Genomic DNA, 17311 nt, shown 5'->3' with positions numbered 1-17311 from the left:
CTTGTTATCTTTGCCGCTTAATCTCACCCATCTCGAGTTCAGCAGCACGGCACTACTACTGCGCCTAGGGTCAATCCCAACACCAACCGTGCGGCAGTAAAGTTAACGAATCAATGACGATCCACCGAACCGGTATCCCTTCCGGACAGCTTTTCCGATCGAACGCGCGAACTAGGCCACACAACCGGATGTACCCAGACCTTACCCAAGCGATGCTGTGGGCGGTGGTGAGGCGTTCTACCCTTGCTCTTGCTTCCATTACCTTAATCCGTTTCGAACAACATTTCCCCCCTACGGCTTCCAATCACCCTCTCACCGTGGACCAACCGTCAAACCGTGTCCAATACACAGCCGGATAAACTTCTCCGAAACGAATGTCGGTGGTGCCGCTGGTGGAAAGCCTTTTGTTTATAAATCATTTCTCCCCCTTTTCCCGGGCGCGGAGCAGAGTACCCGAAAAAATAAAAGCGGATTCTTTCCATCGCCAGCCGCGTTATCTGGGCCACAGAGAAAGAGACGGAGAAGATATCCTCTGTTTTTTGGCTTGCTTTTCCTGCTATTTCTTACATCTGTACCTCGTCTCATTCGGTACACCCTTTCCCTCTTAAAGCTAGCTGATTTGTAGCTCTGCAGAATTGGGTTACCGGGGCTGATCACTGGAGCTCACTGGCTCAGCACAGTGGGAAATGCGAACAACTCAAGAGTATAAAATCAATCGAAAAGCCTAAAGGAAACCTCACTTTTAGACACCGAATTCTCAGAAAATTTCACTGGAATGTTGATGATTCGCCAAGAGCTTTTTGGAGCACATTTTGACCTCGCGCACGATCAACAAGAACCTGAAGTGCACTGCTGGCCCAAGCAAGGGTACGGATTGAACGGTCGGTTTCCACACAGTTTTAAGCCATTCTTTTCCTGGAAGTGAAATTTTATCCCACGGCCACGGCCACATTCCCGGAAGATTGCAAAGCAAAAATGAAAACAAAAACGGCACCACCATTCCTCGTCGGACTTGATTGAACTGGACACTGACGAATGGTGGTTGCGGTGGCATGGTCGGCCCGCTTTTATCCCCGAGAAAACGACGCTCCACAAGGATGTCCGTTTACAGCAAACGGTCGCACCGGTGGCTGATAATGGAGATGAAATATTAATACCCAGGCCAGGCACTGAAAGAATGCGGTTTTTTCGTCCACCGCAAGGATGATGAACATCGTGCGGCGTTATACACCTCCGGTGTGTGTTTTTTCCGGTGTTCGTTTTTTCTTTCTCTCAATTTCTTCTCACTCTTTGTGGGAAACTTCAGACACGATCGTACCCCGGCATTGGGCGCGATGTTGTAACAACGCTGTTTGGATTCCGGTTGCAGGAATGCCGTAAAGAAGCGGAACCACTATCCGCTCGCCTGTGCCCTGCCATTGCCATCCTGACGGGCTGACGGGGTTTTAGCGGCTTATGTCCTTTTGCAGTGTTGCTTTCCCCCTTTTTTTTGACTTCGCCCCAATTGGATGGACGGTTGGACGCTTCAGCTTAGTTCAGATTGATTGGCGCTGGGATTTCACTGACGCTGCCGGCCAATTGGTGATGGCCGCCGCGAGCCACATCGAGCCCAAAATGGTGGAACGAATTTTCGGTTGGTAAATTTTTAATGCCATGTCCGGGATGGCACATCAGTCAGTTAGCAGCAGCATTGGACTTCGAGCGGGTACGGTTAAGACTGGGTGAAGATTGATTATGATTTCGAATCAGAATAGTCAAAGAGGGTGGAGTGAAGGGGATGGAAACAGGTGCAAACTAATCGTGACGATCAAACTGACAGCCGTTTCTTTCGCTCTTCATTTACAGGTACGGCAGCTCGGGGGGATGAGCAACTATATGGAATTGTGGATTGCAGCTCGTTAGCGACGGTTCCTGTCGTGTTCGTGGGAAAGACAGAGCGAAAAGATTACTGCAGGCGTATCTCTGGAGGATTGTTTTTCATTCCCTAGAAACGTGAACGATAAGTAACAGAAATAAGACGGTCTGTTAGTGAAGGACGTGACAAACTTCACAACTTTTTTTTAACATTAACAAACTTTTACCAGATTTTACTGATGCTTCGAGAGATGAGAGCGATTTGTTTAACCAAATTGAAAGCAGTATTACTTCAATTATGATGTATTTAATCGCATCATCAATCCTAATATTAACAAAGAATGTATGCCAAATATCCTCATAAGTAGAAAAAGTATTTAAAGACTAATGTCTGATACACGGAAACAAGGAGTATCATAAAAAAGTGAAAAATCAATCAATTGATGAATTTCAACGCTAGTCCGCTTCTTTCAGTGCAGATTATTTGAACTTTGTAAGTCAACTGGCTTATCCTCGTTTTTGTTTATTTATAGAAGAGGCTTTTTGCTACACTTTCTCGCAGATTGAAGGACTACAAATAAAGATCATTTAATGTTTATTGCTGCAATCAACTTGCTTGACTCATTTAAAATAAATCTCCTATTTTTACCCTACCATCCTTTGTTTCTTTTTCAACCTAAAAGCCGCAAATAAATTGAGAAGCATTTTTAATTGCATTCATTGCCCCACCGCAATCAAACACCATTGCCACACACGAGCCAATGGCTTAATTTCATGCCTCACCTCGTTCGGGCAATTTCGGCAAACGAAGTATCACACGTTCCACAAGTGCCGTTGCGTCTTAATTTATGTGCCCTTTTGTGGATCATAATCGCTCGCATAAGTTGCTCACGCACGAACCACCCGAACGGGCACACGACCCCCTAATGAATGGGGCGATGTCTTAAGGAGGAGTCAAGGGATGTGTTTCAGCCGTTTCCTCCCCACGCATTATATCCTTAGCCATACGTTTTTTTACTTCGTTTGGCACCATCATCCTTAATCTACCCATTCGAGTGGAGTTTCGGCTTTACGATAGCGCATTACATTGGCATTAAATCTCAGCCTTTTACGGCATGTTGTTCGCGCAAAGCGTCAAAAGCCTACGCCACATCGTTCATCACGACGATGGGATGCGAGTCATCGGAAGGAGACGCCACGCTTAGCCTCGCTTTCAGTCCGATGCCCACCTGCCTGGTTTTGTGGGGGTTACATAAAAAGCATAATTTACTCTTTATTATTTTTATTATCATCCACCGGTTTTCGCACCGGTACAAACCACACGGGACGAAATCGCGCCTCTAAAACTCTTCATGAGAATGCGTGGGTAAGCGACCGCGGCAAGATGCTGGTTAGTTGTGTAAAATGTATCCAAAGGCTGGTGTTACGACGGTGTCACCGGTTTTGCAGTGAGCAGTTCTGCATCAACCGTGTTCGGGTTTTCAACACGAGCTGACCGCCGTGGGACGTCCTCGGGGGCTAATGATTAAGGGATAATAATACCTCAATTTATATTATAATTAAATTCCGTTCATCTTTATTATTTTCAATTTAGACGCTCACCTGTCCGGCGGCACGGTTTTGGGCAAGGATGCTGTGCCGTGAAGGCTTGAGGCTGCTGCCCAACCCTAAAACGAGCGAAGAAAACGGAATCCCTCTATCGTGTTGCTCCTATTGGCTTTCTTTTTCGTTTAATCTTAGTTCCCTTTTTTGCTGGATGCGATACACTTTCCATCCCACATTCCGTTCCGGCCGTGGGATCCGCCTGTGAGGCAAATAAATAAGCATCATAATCGACGAAGCAAGTTTGTGTAATGAAGTTTTCCCGCTGGCCATCGGCCCCTGTTCCTGACCCACCGTCCCACCCACCGGCGAAATGTATCTGCTTTGTTCTGCGGGCTCATATTTCGCACCTTCTTCAAGGGAACAGGCTCCAATCGGTTGTGCCACGTGGCGCGTGTAGCTACGGGAACGGGACGTTCAACATGAAAATGACTTCAGGCTGCTTTCTGTCCTTTGTTTCGGAGACGATGCAGCGACCGGCGTGGGCATTGTCAGCATTAACCTGGCACTCGGTTGCGCTGCCGCATTGCCAGCCCGGTGCAGCTGGCCAGTTTTGGTGCAGGCATCGTCGATGGGATGGGTGCAGCATGACAGCAGGACGGAAACGATGGAAGTAATTTAATTTTTTAATTAATTTTTCCCTCCATCAACGTGTTCCTGTTGCTGCTGACATGGCAACGTGGTCACTTGACGTGTTGCAGCAGCCGTTGCTTAGCTTTACTCTTACTTATTGCCGGTCCAAATGGCACTGTGGGAAAGTTTAGAGCTTATGATGGTAAGGACTTCACTTTTGGAATTTTTTCTTCCAACTCTAGCAATGAAAAAAGCTTAAAAATTTGTCGTTCAATTGTATAAGATATTGCCGGTTGCTTTTATACTTCAAATCGATATTAAATTTTTTTCATACTTAAGCTTTGGCTCGTTTAATTTAAAAAATATGATAATGAAGCCACTCACTAGCCCATGGTGAAATATAGCGTCGAACCAAACTAGCTCGCCCCAGGTCAAGAACGACAAACTTCCCGCTACTAAGCACCCGCTCTTAACTGGTTACTTTGTCACCTGTTTGAAAAGCAAGCCGTCCGTCCTTCATATTTAACTCATCTTAATCTCGCTGGCACCGCCCTTTCGATGCTGAACTTTGCGCTTCTGAAGAATTACTCAACTTCGGATTTTTTTTTCACCTCACCTTTCCACTGAAACGATAATTTTCTTTGTGTGATTGTGTGCGTGTGCAAGCAGTTTTTTCCTCTACCTAGCCCAATAAAAGAGTAATATCCTTTTCCTATCTTGAAGGAAGTTTATACTGCTTGTTTTTTGCTATCCTTGTCGCTTTTTGTCTTACATTTCAGTGAGCCTGTGCAGCGGGCTATTTACCTTCCTCATCGTCCCCTGTAAACTGATCGGCATGGTCAGCCTGGAACAACTTATTTTTCTGCTCTTTTCATTGTTTGAGTTACTGAGGCTAACTTTTAATGTGGTTCCGTGCGACTTTTGCACCATAGCAACAAAGAGCGGCAGCGAAAGGGCCACCAAGCGCCCATTGTAAAAAAAATGAATGGATAATATTTAAAAAATGCCAAAACCACCTGAAGGCCGAATGGTACAGGAAGAAAAACCGAAAGACGTCATAGAAAGCGTCGAGTTAAAGTTCAAGATAAGCAAAAATGCAGCTTTTCTGGGGAGGGACCAAAAAAACACCAACCGCGAAGTGGATCGGTTAGGTAACAAATAAAAGAATAACTTATCCTTCTTACAGCATAAACGGCCTTTAAATGCTGCATGCACAGAATTATACAGAATTTCTTTTCTTTTCTGCCGAGAAGTGCAAAGAAAACCAAGGTCCAAGATTCAAGATTGCGTTCTTGCACTTTGTCTACCGTCGTCCGACGGCTCCCGGGCATCGATGCATTCAGCTAGGAGTATGGTACAAAAGCTGGTTCACTTTTGTACGCTCTTACCTTAAGGGCAAGTCCAGTGCAACTCCTGGGATGAAGTTTTAATCGACCCTTTTAGTTAATCATAATCAACAGCTTCCAGCAGCTCATAATCATGATCGAGTTAATCCACTCCCAACTGTGGATTGTTCTAGCACGGATAAAGATGAAGTAGAATGTAAATTATTTCTTTTTTCCTAACTTCGCACAAGCCCGCACAGTTCGATTGTAGACTCCTCTTTGTACTGTCGGATTTAATTTCTTAACCAGCTGGAAAAACGAAAACTCAACCTTTCATCAATCAAACATTCCGCACTGGACTCAGCAACATGTCCCTTTTAATTGAATTCATGACAATTTACGACCTTCGAGGGCAGATCCCAATCAGCGCTATCAGGTATTCGGTTGTCCGCTCGGGTTTGTGAGTAGGAGCAAAGGAATTTATCACCTGCAAAACACGAACACAACACTTAATCGAATTGGTTGCAATCAAATCACAACCGACCTCCATTGGACCGAGAGCATCTTCCTATGGGTTTCTTGGGAGTGAAACGGATTCTAACCACATCCAAACCATGCTCCATTGGATAATCAGACAGTCGTACAAAAGGAGATACTCACAAACTTAAAACCATTTTCCAGTCGGCACCGGGAGCAGGGTTTTCGATGTGTAAATTTCAATATTCATCACAAAAACTGACCCATCCCTAATCGAGTAGCTCCAGTGCTAGTGAGCAAGAGAGAGGGCGAGTGTGCTCCGATGAGATCTATCAACCTGTACGCCATTGCGACGGTACCGAAGGGTTTTCGGTAAGGTCGGGTTTATTCGGTGCTCACTAAACTAAATCAAAGAATGCCCACCTTCTCCCGGTGGTGGTTCCGAAACAATATGTAATCAATCCCGGGCTCATTGCCAGGGTAAGGTCTACTACGGCTCGGCCGCCGAGAAATGGGAACGATTGATTGATTTCGATCCCTTTTTCTCTGTCCGATCCTTCGATGGACAATCAATTTGTTTCAATATGAATGAATGCGCTTCAACTGCTTCGGACAAAAGCGGAGGGACAAGAATTGAATGCCTCTTTTGCTGAAATGGAGCCGGTTTTCGCTCCGATACCTTCACAAACGCACACGCACCACGCACACACGCACAAGCTGTGTGATGTCGTTGTGAGAAAGGTTTGCTGGTCATTCGTTCGTTCCGTCCCAATAAGTGTGATATCTCCGAATCGAATCAGTTTTTAAGACAACTACCTAAGCCACTTTGAAGCGCATGAAATAAGGGATTGAGCCGGTCGGATGATGAACGGTTGGAGAACTGATACCGAATACCAGACCGGTGTCTGCACGTGCGAATTTGTGTGCGGTACAATACACCGACATCGATACCTTTGGCAATCGGACCATTGATTATTTATGAAGCCGGCAAGACATCAATCTCCGGTACGGTAGCGTGCTTCAACCTGGCTGAAAGTTGAACGTGATTTTTACTTCATTTCTCCATTTCGGTTCAAAGGTAAGCAAAGCTCATTTTTATGATTGGTTTGATGTGAAATTTTCTTAAATTGTAGATCCATTCGCACTCAATTGAATTTGAATCGAGCTGAAGAAAGGAACAGTTACCTTACGGAGTGATGGGTAGTTGATGTTTATAATGAACGTTAATTACCAAGCTTGAGGCGAAAGCATCAGGCATATTTGTACTTGTACATGGTTCGATAGCATTGTGAATATGTATAGCTGGATGAACACCTTCTACTAATGATAAGATCATGAGAACCATTGAAGTAGAACCATCTGCCTTCTACGAAAAACGTATAACGTACTGGGCGCCTCCATCAATATGTTATAAGCAAAAGTTAGAATTAACCAGCTTATTCCGTGAAACACGTTCAATATGCAGCTCAAAAATGTTACTTTTGATCCTTAACAAAAGTCTCAATTTTAATACATTCGTCATGGAATTAACTAGTAAATTCTAAATATCGCATTCAACAGAAAATGTTAATGGAGGCGCCCAGTACTTTACTCAGTTTGGTAGATTTCTGAAGAAAAATAATTTGATCAGTATTACGTTAACAACGCATGCCGTTAATCTGGGAGCATTGCCGCTTTCTAAAAACAACTTTGACAACAACTCTTAAAAAGCGGATAACTCCTCTATAAAGGTTTACAAATCTGTAAAGTTCATAAAATTCTTCACCATGTCAAGCACAATTTGCACAAATGAATAAATAGCTCACGAAAAGTTTAACGATATTTCGAGTATTGTATAAAATAAGTACCATTGAAAATGGTGTTGATTTATGCACACTCCTCAACCACAAGCAAACGCTCTAAATGTCGGCTCGCAATAGCGTGTGAAAAACATTGAACGCAATTTGCCAAACGAGCGCAAAACCACTAGAATACATCGAACCCCGTTTCGCTCCACTCGGTTTCGTAACTTTCAAGCACAACGGATGCCTCGTTGCCGCCCGCCCCATACAATCATGCTAATGAAGCTACAAAATTTGTTTCCCACAAATCTCTTGGGAGTTTTTTTTTCTTCTTCCCCTTGTCCCCCACACGATGACAGCCACATGGGACAACGAGGATGTCTAAGAAAAGCTACATAAAAAGAACACGTTACTGATGGCGTCCGTTTCACCCAGACCCAGACCGATCCGAACCATTCCTGGTAACTGATCACATCCTTCCCACCGGGGATCGAATGAAAAGTGTAACAAAACAAGCGCAAAGGAGACAATTCGAAGAAAAACGAAACAAAAAAGGAAGGTCTTCTGTACGAACAGGAGAAGAAATGCTTTGATGGGTACGATACGAAAGCAATATGGAAATTCGATCGAACTTTCGTCTTCGGTCCACCTGCCCACGACCATCTACGTTGCTGGTGTTGCAGTTCCATGCGACTTGTTTCCGTACCGTCGGGATTTTTGCTCCACGCCACTCACCCACCGGAACCGGGGGAAAAAGCGCTTAAGGACATCGTCTCGGTAGCTGTGTCGAAGAAGGATGGTCGACGAAAGCTGCGCTCGAATGAAGCGGCCAACGAGCTGGAAAAACTGCCTCACCTTCAGTGCCATAGGGTTCGGCGAGGCGTAAGTAATCTCTCGCCGTTTCTACCCAACACTATGCCATCGATGCCTTTGAGGTCGTTTTCCCATGCGTTAAACCGGTTACATTTGGTCAACATTCGGTTTCATATTTCTCATTTTCAGCCCCTCCTGCACTCCGTCCGGCTAGCTCCGGTGCGACATTTAGAAGTCAAAGGTATCAATAGGCCTACGCCATTTGAGACGATTTTGGGGAATTGTGGAACGTTTTGTGCCCTAGTGCCTAGCGGGAACGATTGTCTACGGTGGAACCGTTTGGACGAGCGTTTGTAGCTGGCGGCCAACAACCGTGTACCGTGTTGACTTAGGCACCCGGGTACAGTGGTATTGTTTTCCGCAACGGTATCGACCGGATGGAAAAGGTTGAATCAGATTGAAATTCAATGGTAACGCACAGCCGATCGATTGCGCCGCTTTCCGACCGGCTTGCCAACACACAATGGGGCATCATTTTGTCTGGCAGCGTAACCACTTCGAATCTGGTGAATTTGTGCTGGTTTATCGTCATCGGCATGTGGAAGTTTCGTTTGAAAGGGCGTCATGTAGCTACTTTTCGCTTGGCACGATGGCACAACACTACAGCTACACCGGCGACTCGATATTTACATTGTGCCGTATTGGCCGTTGGCTAAATTTCCGAGCAGTCATGTAAGTGGGACGATATCAGCAGGGATGGGCTTGGTTCGGTTTGTGCTAAGCTGATAGAATTCGATATTTTGCATACGAAGTTGTTTTATTTCTTGACGATGAACCGGGTACGGTTCCTGATGGGAAATGGATTAAGGGGCACATGTTATGGTAATTTTACACCCATAAACGGGAAGATGCAACGAAGTAGAATGTTCCATGGTATCAATAGACTTGTTTATTTATTTTCATTATGCTGTTGTAGTGTAATGCATAAGGAACCAAGCTTTTTTATATAACCTGACTCATACATTCTGTTGGATAATAAATGGTCTGGGTGAACGGAATTGAAATAAAAGAAAATATTTTCACGAGCAAGAAGTTAACAGAAATTTCCATGGAAATCTTAAAATCTAGATGAGTTTAAGGGCAGACTCCTTAAGTTTTATTGGCCTTTTTCAAAGCTTTTCTTCTTTTCTCTCACAATTCAGTGTATTTGATGTGCAGTGGTAAAGACAGAGAATGTTATACAGTGAAACATTCTTAAATATTTTAACTCTCAACTTAAATCCACTTCTCCACCTCAATTTACAAGGCAACTGATTACCTCTCCTAGCTGTCCAGCTTACCGTAGCGATGCCATAAAACCCTAAATCCAATTGTGTTCGTTGATTTGTGCATTCACTGCAATTGGTTTTCGCTCAGTTGTCAGTTCCAGATGCGGATAGCTGTCCGAGCGTCGAACCATCTGACAACCAACATTTCACAACCGACTGAATCGGTTTAGTAGTCGAATAAACTTTAACTGTACCATTGTTTACCCCCGAACGCCCCGAACCCAGAACGCCTCCAGCATGGGTGCAAGATGAAAGCAACAAGTATCGCCAGTAAATGCAGCTTTCCACCACAATCGATTCACACCAATTCGTTGCGAAATGGATCACCAATCGGCCGGGGCATCATTCTAGTCTCCGGAAGGGGTATTGTGGTTTCCTTCACTGGACTTTACCCCATTTCCAGCGGCACCCCTTTTTCGGGAAAACTTACCGGGACAAAGGTGTAAAGCGGATTGCCGAGTTTCCCTCAAACCCGTTCACTCGTAAAATTCCCAATTGATTTCCATCTAAATTCAACCCCAACCCCATTTGCACGCGATCGCTTTCCCATCTTTGACCAGCTGGATATCTGTAGCAGATATTTTTTTGTTTTGCTTCGTTCTGCTTGCCCTTCTTCCTGTGGCGTCACCTGTGTTGATGATGCTGGAAATGATCTTCACCACGCTGCCAACTTTGGAACTCCCCGGGTACATACCGAACGCTACTTTCATCCTGCAAAGTGGGAAATGAACCACACTCGGAAACCAAAAACCGCTCGGTTGGACACCGACATGAAAGCGGCTGGTGGCCCCAATACCTAAACTGGGTTAAAATTCCGAATGAGAAATGGATAAACTTTTGCACTCACTTTATACGCGCCATGGGAATCGAAATTCCAGAATGCAGGACATCCGTGGCCGGATAAAGTGTGTGTGTGTGTGTTTTTGTGGAAGAGAAGCGAGAGAGAAAAAAAGACAACGAGCGAGTGGAACGATAAAAAAGTTCGATATGTGTGTATGGCCTTTTCCCAGCTAATCCTTCGGGTGTGGTGAGATTTTCTATGCGGTTCCGGGTTTTATGAACTTTTCCCCGTACGCTCACCTGCTTCCGAGGTGACGATTGCGATAAAAGAAAGAGCAAGTGAGACAAGTCCCACACACACGCATACACACACATACACACACACACACACACACACACACACACACACACACACACACACACAGAAAAAAGTTCCTACGAAAACAACCTTCTGTTTTTCGTTCAAATTTATTTTCTTCACGTGCTGCGAGTCCTGCGAGAGTAATTCTGGACTATTATTTTGTGCTAGACCGATTCTCGGCGTCTTGGCTTTTTTATTTGGCTCCTATTTTCTTTTTATTTCAAATACCCGCGGGATGAAAGCGAAATCGTTCACCTTAAATAAAGCTAGCGATAAACAAGCTACCGGGCTGGTGCTGGAGTCGTAAAACCATTGGGTGTGTCAATAAGATTCGAGCGATTCAAAATATATTTTTTCAAGGTAATTGCGTTGAATTCATTTGAAGTTAAATCGAACTTTATAAATTATACATAATTCTTACATAAAATAAATTAAAAATTACTTACCAATAAGATTTATTTAATGACTCCTATGCAACATGATTAATGTTTCAATAAAAAGATGAAAATTTTCTCATACACCCCATAAACTTCTACCAAATACCATAGAAAACAATAAGGAAGCAAATATATCGCACTAAATCGAGCGTCATAGCCTTTTAACTTCTGGGAGCAAAGCGAGCGGGTAAACGGGGTGCAAGTAAATAAATCGTTTTGAGCATATACCAACCAGTTTCCTCCCCAGGGAAACAGTCAATTGTGGGCACAAAGCTAAGCAGGAAATAATCTTTTACCAGATGATTCGGATCAAATGGTTCGAGGGCAGGAAAAACAACCGTGTTCTTTACTTATGGAATGAAGTGGTCGTCGCAAAGGAGAAACAGAAAAAGCTGTGAACTTTCTTAGATTTGTTTCTCAGACATGTGCAACAATATACACAGTGACAGCGAGAGCGAAATTCTTGGGAAAGGAGAATGGAGATCTATTGCAGAAAAACTTTTTCCGGTTTAGTTTTTCCGCGTTAAAACGAAACAAATGCTTTGGGAATTTTGTTTTATTTTTTTCCTGCTGGTCACAAGATTTCAACATGATGAGATAGTTCGGTATACAATGCGACATGAAGACACGAAGCACAGGAAAAGCAAATAAATGTTTATCGCACTGTTTTGGTCGCCTTGAAGAATAAGAAAGTATATTTTTTTCGATTTATGTTTACCAAGACAATTTTCCATTTTGCACAAAGCAATGACGGCAAGTGAAAACGAATTCGTAGTTTTTTTTTCCCTAGAAACATGGCACAAAGTCACCACAATATTTTGACACAAACGACAGCTTCAACACACCCGAAGCCATTTGCGGAGGAAAAGCAGGCGCCAGGAGCAGAGCAAGCGGATAAACATTTATTAAAGAATCTTCTTCTCGCCAAAGCACCAAGCACCGTGCTACAATTTAAAGTCTTGGCGCGCTCGGAAAAACAAGCCCCTTAAGTTACGATTCCGTCTTTTCCCCCCCAAAAAACCAACTAATGGAAGAGGCGAATTTTCAGCGAGCCCATTAGCAAATTGAAAGAAACATTAGGGCTCGTTATTTAAAGGATGTGTTGGGAGGGAGAGAGAGAGAGAGAGAGAGAGAGAGAGAGAGAGGATGCAGGGTAAGAATATTCCGGGTTTTCCGGTCCACGAAAACCACCTACCACACCCCATAAGCCGCTGACCCATGGGTGCTTCTAATGCGAAAATATTGCCCCACCATTTTGGGAAAGGAAAGTTTTAGTTAGTGTTTCGGACCGTTTTTCCGGCCGGCTTTCGGCTGTCGCTCTTTAATTAGATATTACTACCGGGCCGGGGGAAAAAACGAGGAAGCACGTGCGCGCGGAAGTGGATGATTCGAGAAAAGTGAGCAACCGTTTAGTAGGCCATGATCGTTCGGTACTTGTCCTTGAAAGTGATGCGTTGGTAATGGTTAGCAGTCGAGCATTTAAAGCTCGTTCTCTGTTTTCACAAGGCTCTGATGGGCTCTCAATTTTGCCATCGTTTAGGGAATACAAACGTACGTCTCATCTTATTTTTATTTGTTGTTGTTGTGGTTTCGTGTTTATTTTTTACACGCCTATCCCACTCACACCAACCAACCGGTCACACAAACCCAACTTTTATCGATATCAGCTTAGCTTTTTGGTTACAAATTTTGCTCCGTTCCATTAAGATGAGGCGACACTTTTCTAGATCAAGATAGCGATCATGGGTCGCAACGTTGTGTTCCCAGGGCGGTGAGAAAAACCATTGCCAGCATCTCGTTAACAAGGAAACTACACGCTTCTTTCATCCCAAACCCTGGACAAATATTTCAAGGTGGATTAGCACCAACCGCTACGGGAAAAGCGGGCGCTTCTAGCGGATAGCTCCTACCCCTCTCTATTAGGGCGGTTTAATTAGCACCGGAAGCAAACACCAACGCTCGCTCACCTGCAGCGAGCGGCACTTGCTAGCTACAGCAGGTTTGCTGGCTCTTGCGGTATTTTGCGATCTTGGAGACTTTCGTTGCACGTTTGATACGGCTTTTTCTCACAACCCCAGCTACTGGCCCATTTGTGCTTACGAAAGTAGTGCCCCTGGCCATTGTCGGTGTCGCATAATTACTACGGTTGCTGAGGTTTCCCAAGCGCGTGCGGACGAGAGAGGGAGAGAGAACAAATAAGATTCAAATTTAATTATTTCGAATTAGCATATAATCTTATTGCCACAATAATGCCCGTAGCCGGATTATGGCTCCGGATCATTCCACCCACCCTGAACACCCACCAGGCTGCTAGTTCTCCTTTGCTTGGTATCGACCTGTCACACGTCCAGGAACGAGCGTCGGTACGCTGGCATATAGGCTGGTACAAACACACTGAAAGGGTTAGGCCGTTCCCTGTGGCTATCACCTACACTCCTCTGCAACTCGGTTGATCCAGTTACAGAACGTACTATGTTCATCAGGCATTATTTGCGGACGAGCTTGTCGACGCTCCTATGCTTGGGAACGGACTGCGAGGTCACATAAATCCTCCACATCAACCGTACCGTTCAACGATCGTCCACACCATCGTCCAGTATTCTCGACCCGTAAACCCCGTACAAACTAGTGTGAACTCTCTCGGGCAACCACACTATCGAACTGCAATGTAACGATGAACCACAGCAAAAGGGAAATATTTAAGACATTTCAATAATAGACCAGCTCGACGCATCGACTCCTGGGATGCGAGGCAACCAAAGGGATTACGGCGCTGGGCGGAAGAAGGAAGCGATAGCGTCATTAGATTGGAAGCTTGAGCTCGTTGTGCTTTTGGAAAATGGAATCAAATGAACGATTCCAGCCGGGGGGGGAGAAGAACGAACGGTGCGAGCTTGATTGTATAAATAATCCGTACCAAGGTGATTGCGAACGGTTTAGCAGGAACAAGCATCAACCGTAAGCTGCGATAGCTCCTGCCAGCAATCAAAGGCGACCCCATGTGATGCGGTGGGAAGCAACAGGGAGGTTGAAAGGTGTAACGTATTCCGGGCACCGAACAAACAGGAATCGGATCTAATGAATGTCTGGAATGTGGTTCTCGTTTACTAACGTGCTGTTGAAAATGTGACACAGCGTACAGCGGGAGGTTGCGATACGTTTCAGCTCGGTTCCAGTCGGGCGCTTAGTTGTGCCCGTGTGATTACTTACCATTATCTTGTAAGACGCTGTCCGGAATGATTAGCCCGTCGGTTGGGTTGGGCTGGAATGTGTGTGCTCAGGGCCCTATTTTACTGAGACATCGTTCTTCGCCGTTCTGAGCGGTTCGATCCTCGGTGGAATTGCGATTGAAGCAGGCGAAACACAAAGACCGCCACTTCTTCAAACATTCAGCTTAGTGCTGGGTTTGATAGTTGGAGCCTTTGAATATTGGAAAAGCTGATCAAAGTTTTGTGAAACAGTTCAAGAAAATAGAAATAAACAGGTGACAATAAGAATCAATTGACACATTTAGCACTCACGAATGCCTTGGAAATGGATTTGAGAGGGTTTAACCATCTAGAAACAAACGTACAAACTGCAAATGCTACACTGTTCAAAAAGTCTGAAGGTCACTTGATACTGGACTCAATTCTTTGTCTGTTACTTCATTTAATGAATCTTAGAGTCATTAAACTTAAAGCGCTTATTTTTCATAAACGATAAACATCTTCAAACGCCTTTCAATCAGAGGGCTTTCAATTCTTTCTTAGCAATTTTAACAATATACACTTGAACTGATATCTCTCTCTCTTTTTCTCTTTCTCTTTCTATCCATATATACCCAAATATGGCATCCATCTCTCTTAAAATAAATATGAGAGGAAAAATCCTACATGAAAAGAGGGAAAATAATTTCACATGCCTAAAATTTCAAACCAACCACCATAATCCGGTCTGATATATCACACACTTCTACTCATCACCGCCGTCGTAATTACTCCCAGTATCTGGAGATTATCTTTACGATCCCCACCCCATTTTACCACAAAGTAAAACTTAACAAACCCTGTTTTCCTAACCGGCTATATGCTGCCGAGAGCACAAAAACGCTCTCCTGCAGTAATTGATACATAATTATTCAAAACTACAAACCACTCCATCACGGTACCGACCAGCTTCAGACAGTGGTTGCAGATAGGACTGCAGCAAAAAAAAGGCAGATATGAAAATCTTCTCTCGCAAAATCAACCCTAATCCATGTATCCCAGCCAGCCCCCGTTCCGTTTGTTCAGTTTGACGTTCCATCTCGGAGTCGACAGCTGCTTGTTGCAGCTCTAAATCAACTCAACCCGACTTCTCTCTCTCTCCCTCTCTTTCTCTCCCTCTCTCTCTCCCTCTCTCTCTCGGCTCTGGCTCCGATTAGGAGCGTTAGTACAAGTAAATTGAAGCAATCTTTCTCACGAACGGCAATAAAAACCATCGTCCTTCTGCTTTCCTGCTTTATCCGATCGTACACTGCCCTTCGCTTGCACCTACCACACCGGATGGGACGTGTCCACGGTCGATAGCAGCACACAATAAAATATGATGCAATTAAAGGCAGCAAGTGCGCTGTCTAGATGTTGCCCCACACGGTGTACGCTTTTGTGTGTGAGCTCGCTGTGTAGTCCCGTGCTCAGCGTTGCCCTTTTTTGCTTGCGTACCGTCGGAGTTATTATGCCGCACAGCAACATGCCAATCGTGTTGCTGGCAAACGGGATCCCTCTCATCCTTCGATGGGTGGGGGGGGGGGGCTCATTTCCCAACCACGTCCTTACCGACAATGTACCGGTACCGGTAGCAGATGAAGTGAGATGAAATGGTTCTTCACTGCCGACGCTGCTCACTGCTTGCGTTCGGCAGCAATCGGGTTTTATTTTCTCCATGGAAATACATTATTTAACACATCGTTGAGCAAAATTAATTGAATGTAGAATTGATTAGACTTTATGCTGTCGGTACGTTGGAGAGTGAAGCTGTACGATGTACCCGTCGGAATTGTTGTACAGCACGTTGTTTTCCCTTCCTGCGTATGTGTGTCTTTACTACGCATCCTCCCTCACATGAGGATGTAAGTATGTTCTTTGAACAAGAATTAACAAACGATTACAGTAAACATGTAGCAGGAATCTATTACTCACAAGATTGGTAGGTAATGGTGAGATTTTCTCGGAAAATTCATCCTTCATCCTTACCAACATCGCACAATGCAAACGGCCCACAATTGAACCAGCACTCCGAATGTCATTTCTCATCCTCAACACAGACAAGAGAGTAAAAATGTAAATTTCCTCACTCGAACAGTAGAGTTTCAGCAGAGCAAGAGAACACTAAACACGTTCATCCCAATCAACCCACGGCGGTGGTCGATGAGCTGGAAGAAATAATGACCGGCCACTGCGTCGGGTACCAATAATGCCGGCAGGCAACATAATAATGTGCCAACTTTCCACCTCATCAATCCTCCCTCTTTCCATTCCCTCTCACACTCTCTCTCCCACCCTCTGGCCCTTGTTTTCCTCGCATCCGTTTCCGTTTGAGTGATCATCGACGGTACCGGACCCACGGCCGGAACCGGGCACCGGAAAATGAATGCCAAAACGTGCTGGGAAAATTTCGAGCAAAATTGAAAGCCCGTAGTCATGAAGGCGCACGTTGCACGGTACGCCCGAGTGTCTCATAATTTTTCAAATGGAAAAATGAATTCATTACACAATGATGGATGACTCGTTTTGCCTGATCGGGAACTTGGAGGACCCGCGGTAGTCAGCACGGTTCGAGAATATGAAATTAGAACCCACATTAATTTTCCCGCAGTGGCAAGGGCTAGTAATGAAGTTTATTTTAAGGGTGAAATTTGTTCAAAATGTGTATGGAATTATTCAGCCTGGGAACGCTGTGTGGGCAGCCTTAAAATTCTTCTCATGTTTTGTTTATTAAAATTTACCTTTAATCGAAT

The 17311-nt window shown here is 44.6% G+C and overlaps 1 protein-coding gene across 5 annotated transcripts in view; it reads left to right on the top strand.

Annotated features, from left to right (window-relative positions):
* LOC118516845 (hemicentin-1-like) overlaps positions 1–17311 on the top strand; it is a 116799-nt gene that overhangs the window by 36030 nt on the left and 63458 nt on the right. The window lies entirely within an intron of this gene.

This window comes from Anopheles stephensi, unplaced genomic scaffold (assembly GCF_013141755.1).
Source record: "Anopheles stephensi strain Indian unplaced genomic scaffold, UCI_ANSTEP_V1.0 ucontig4, whole genome shotgun sequence".
Lineage (NCBI taxonomy): Eukaryota > Metazoa > Arthropoda > Insecta > Diptera > Culicidae > Anopheles > Anopheles stephensi.
This window is presented reverse-complemented; position numbering and strand designations above follow the sequence as displayed.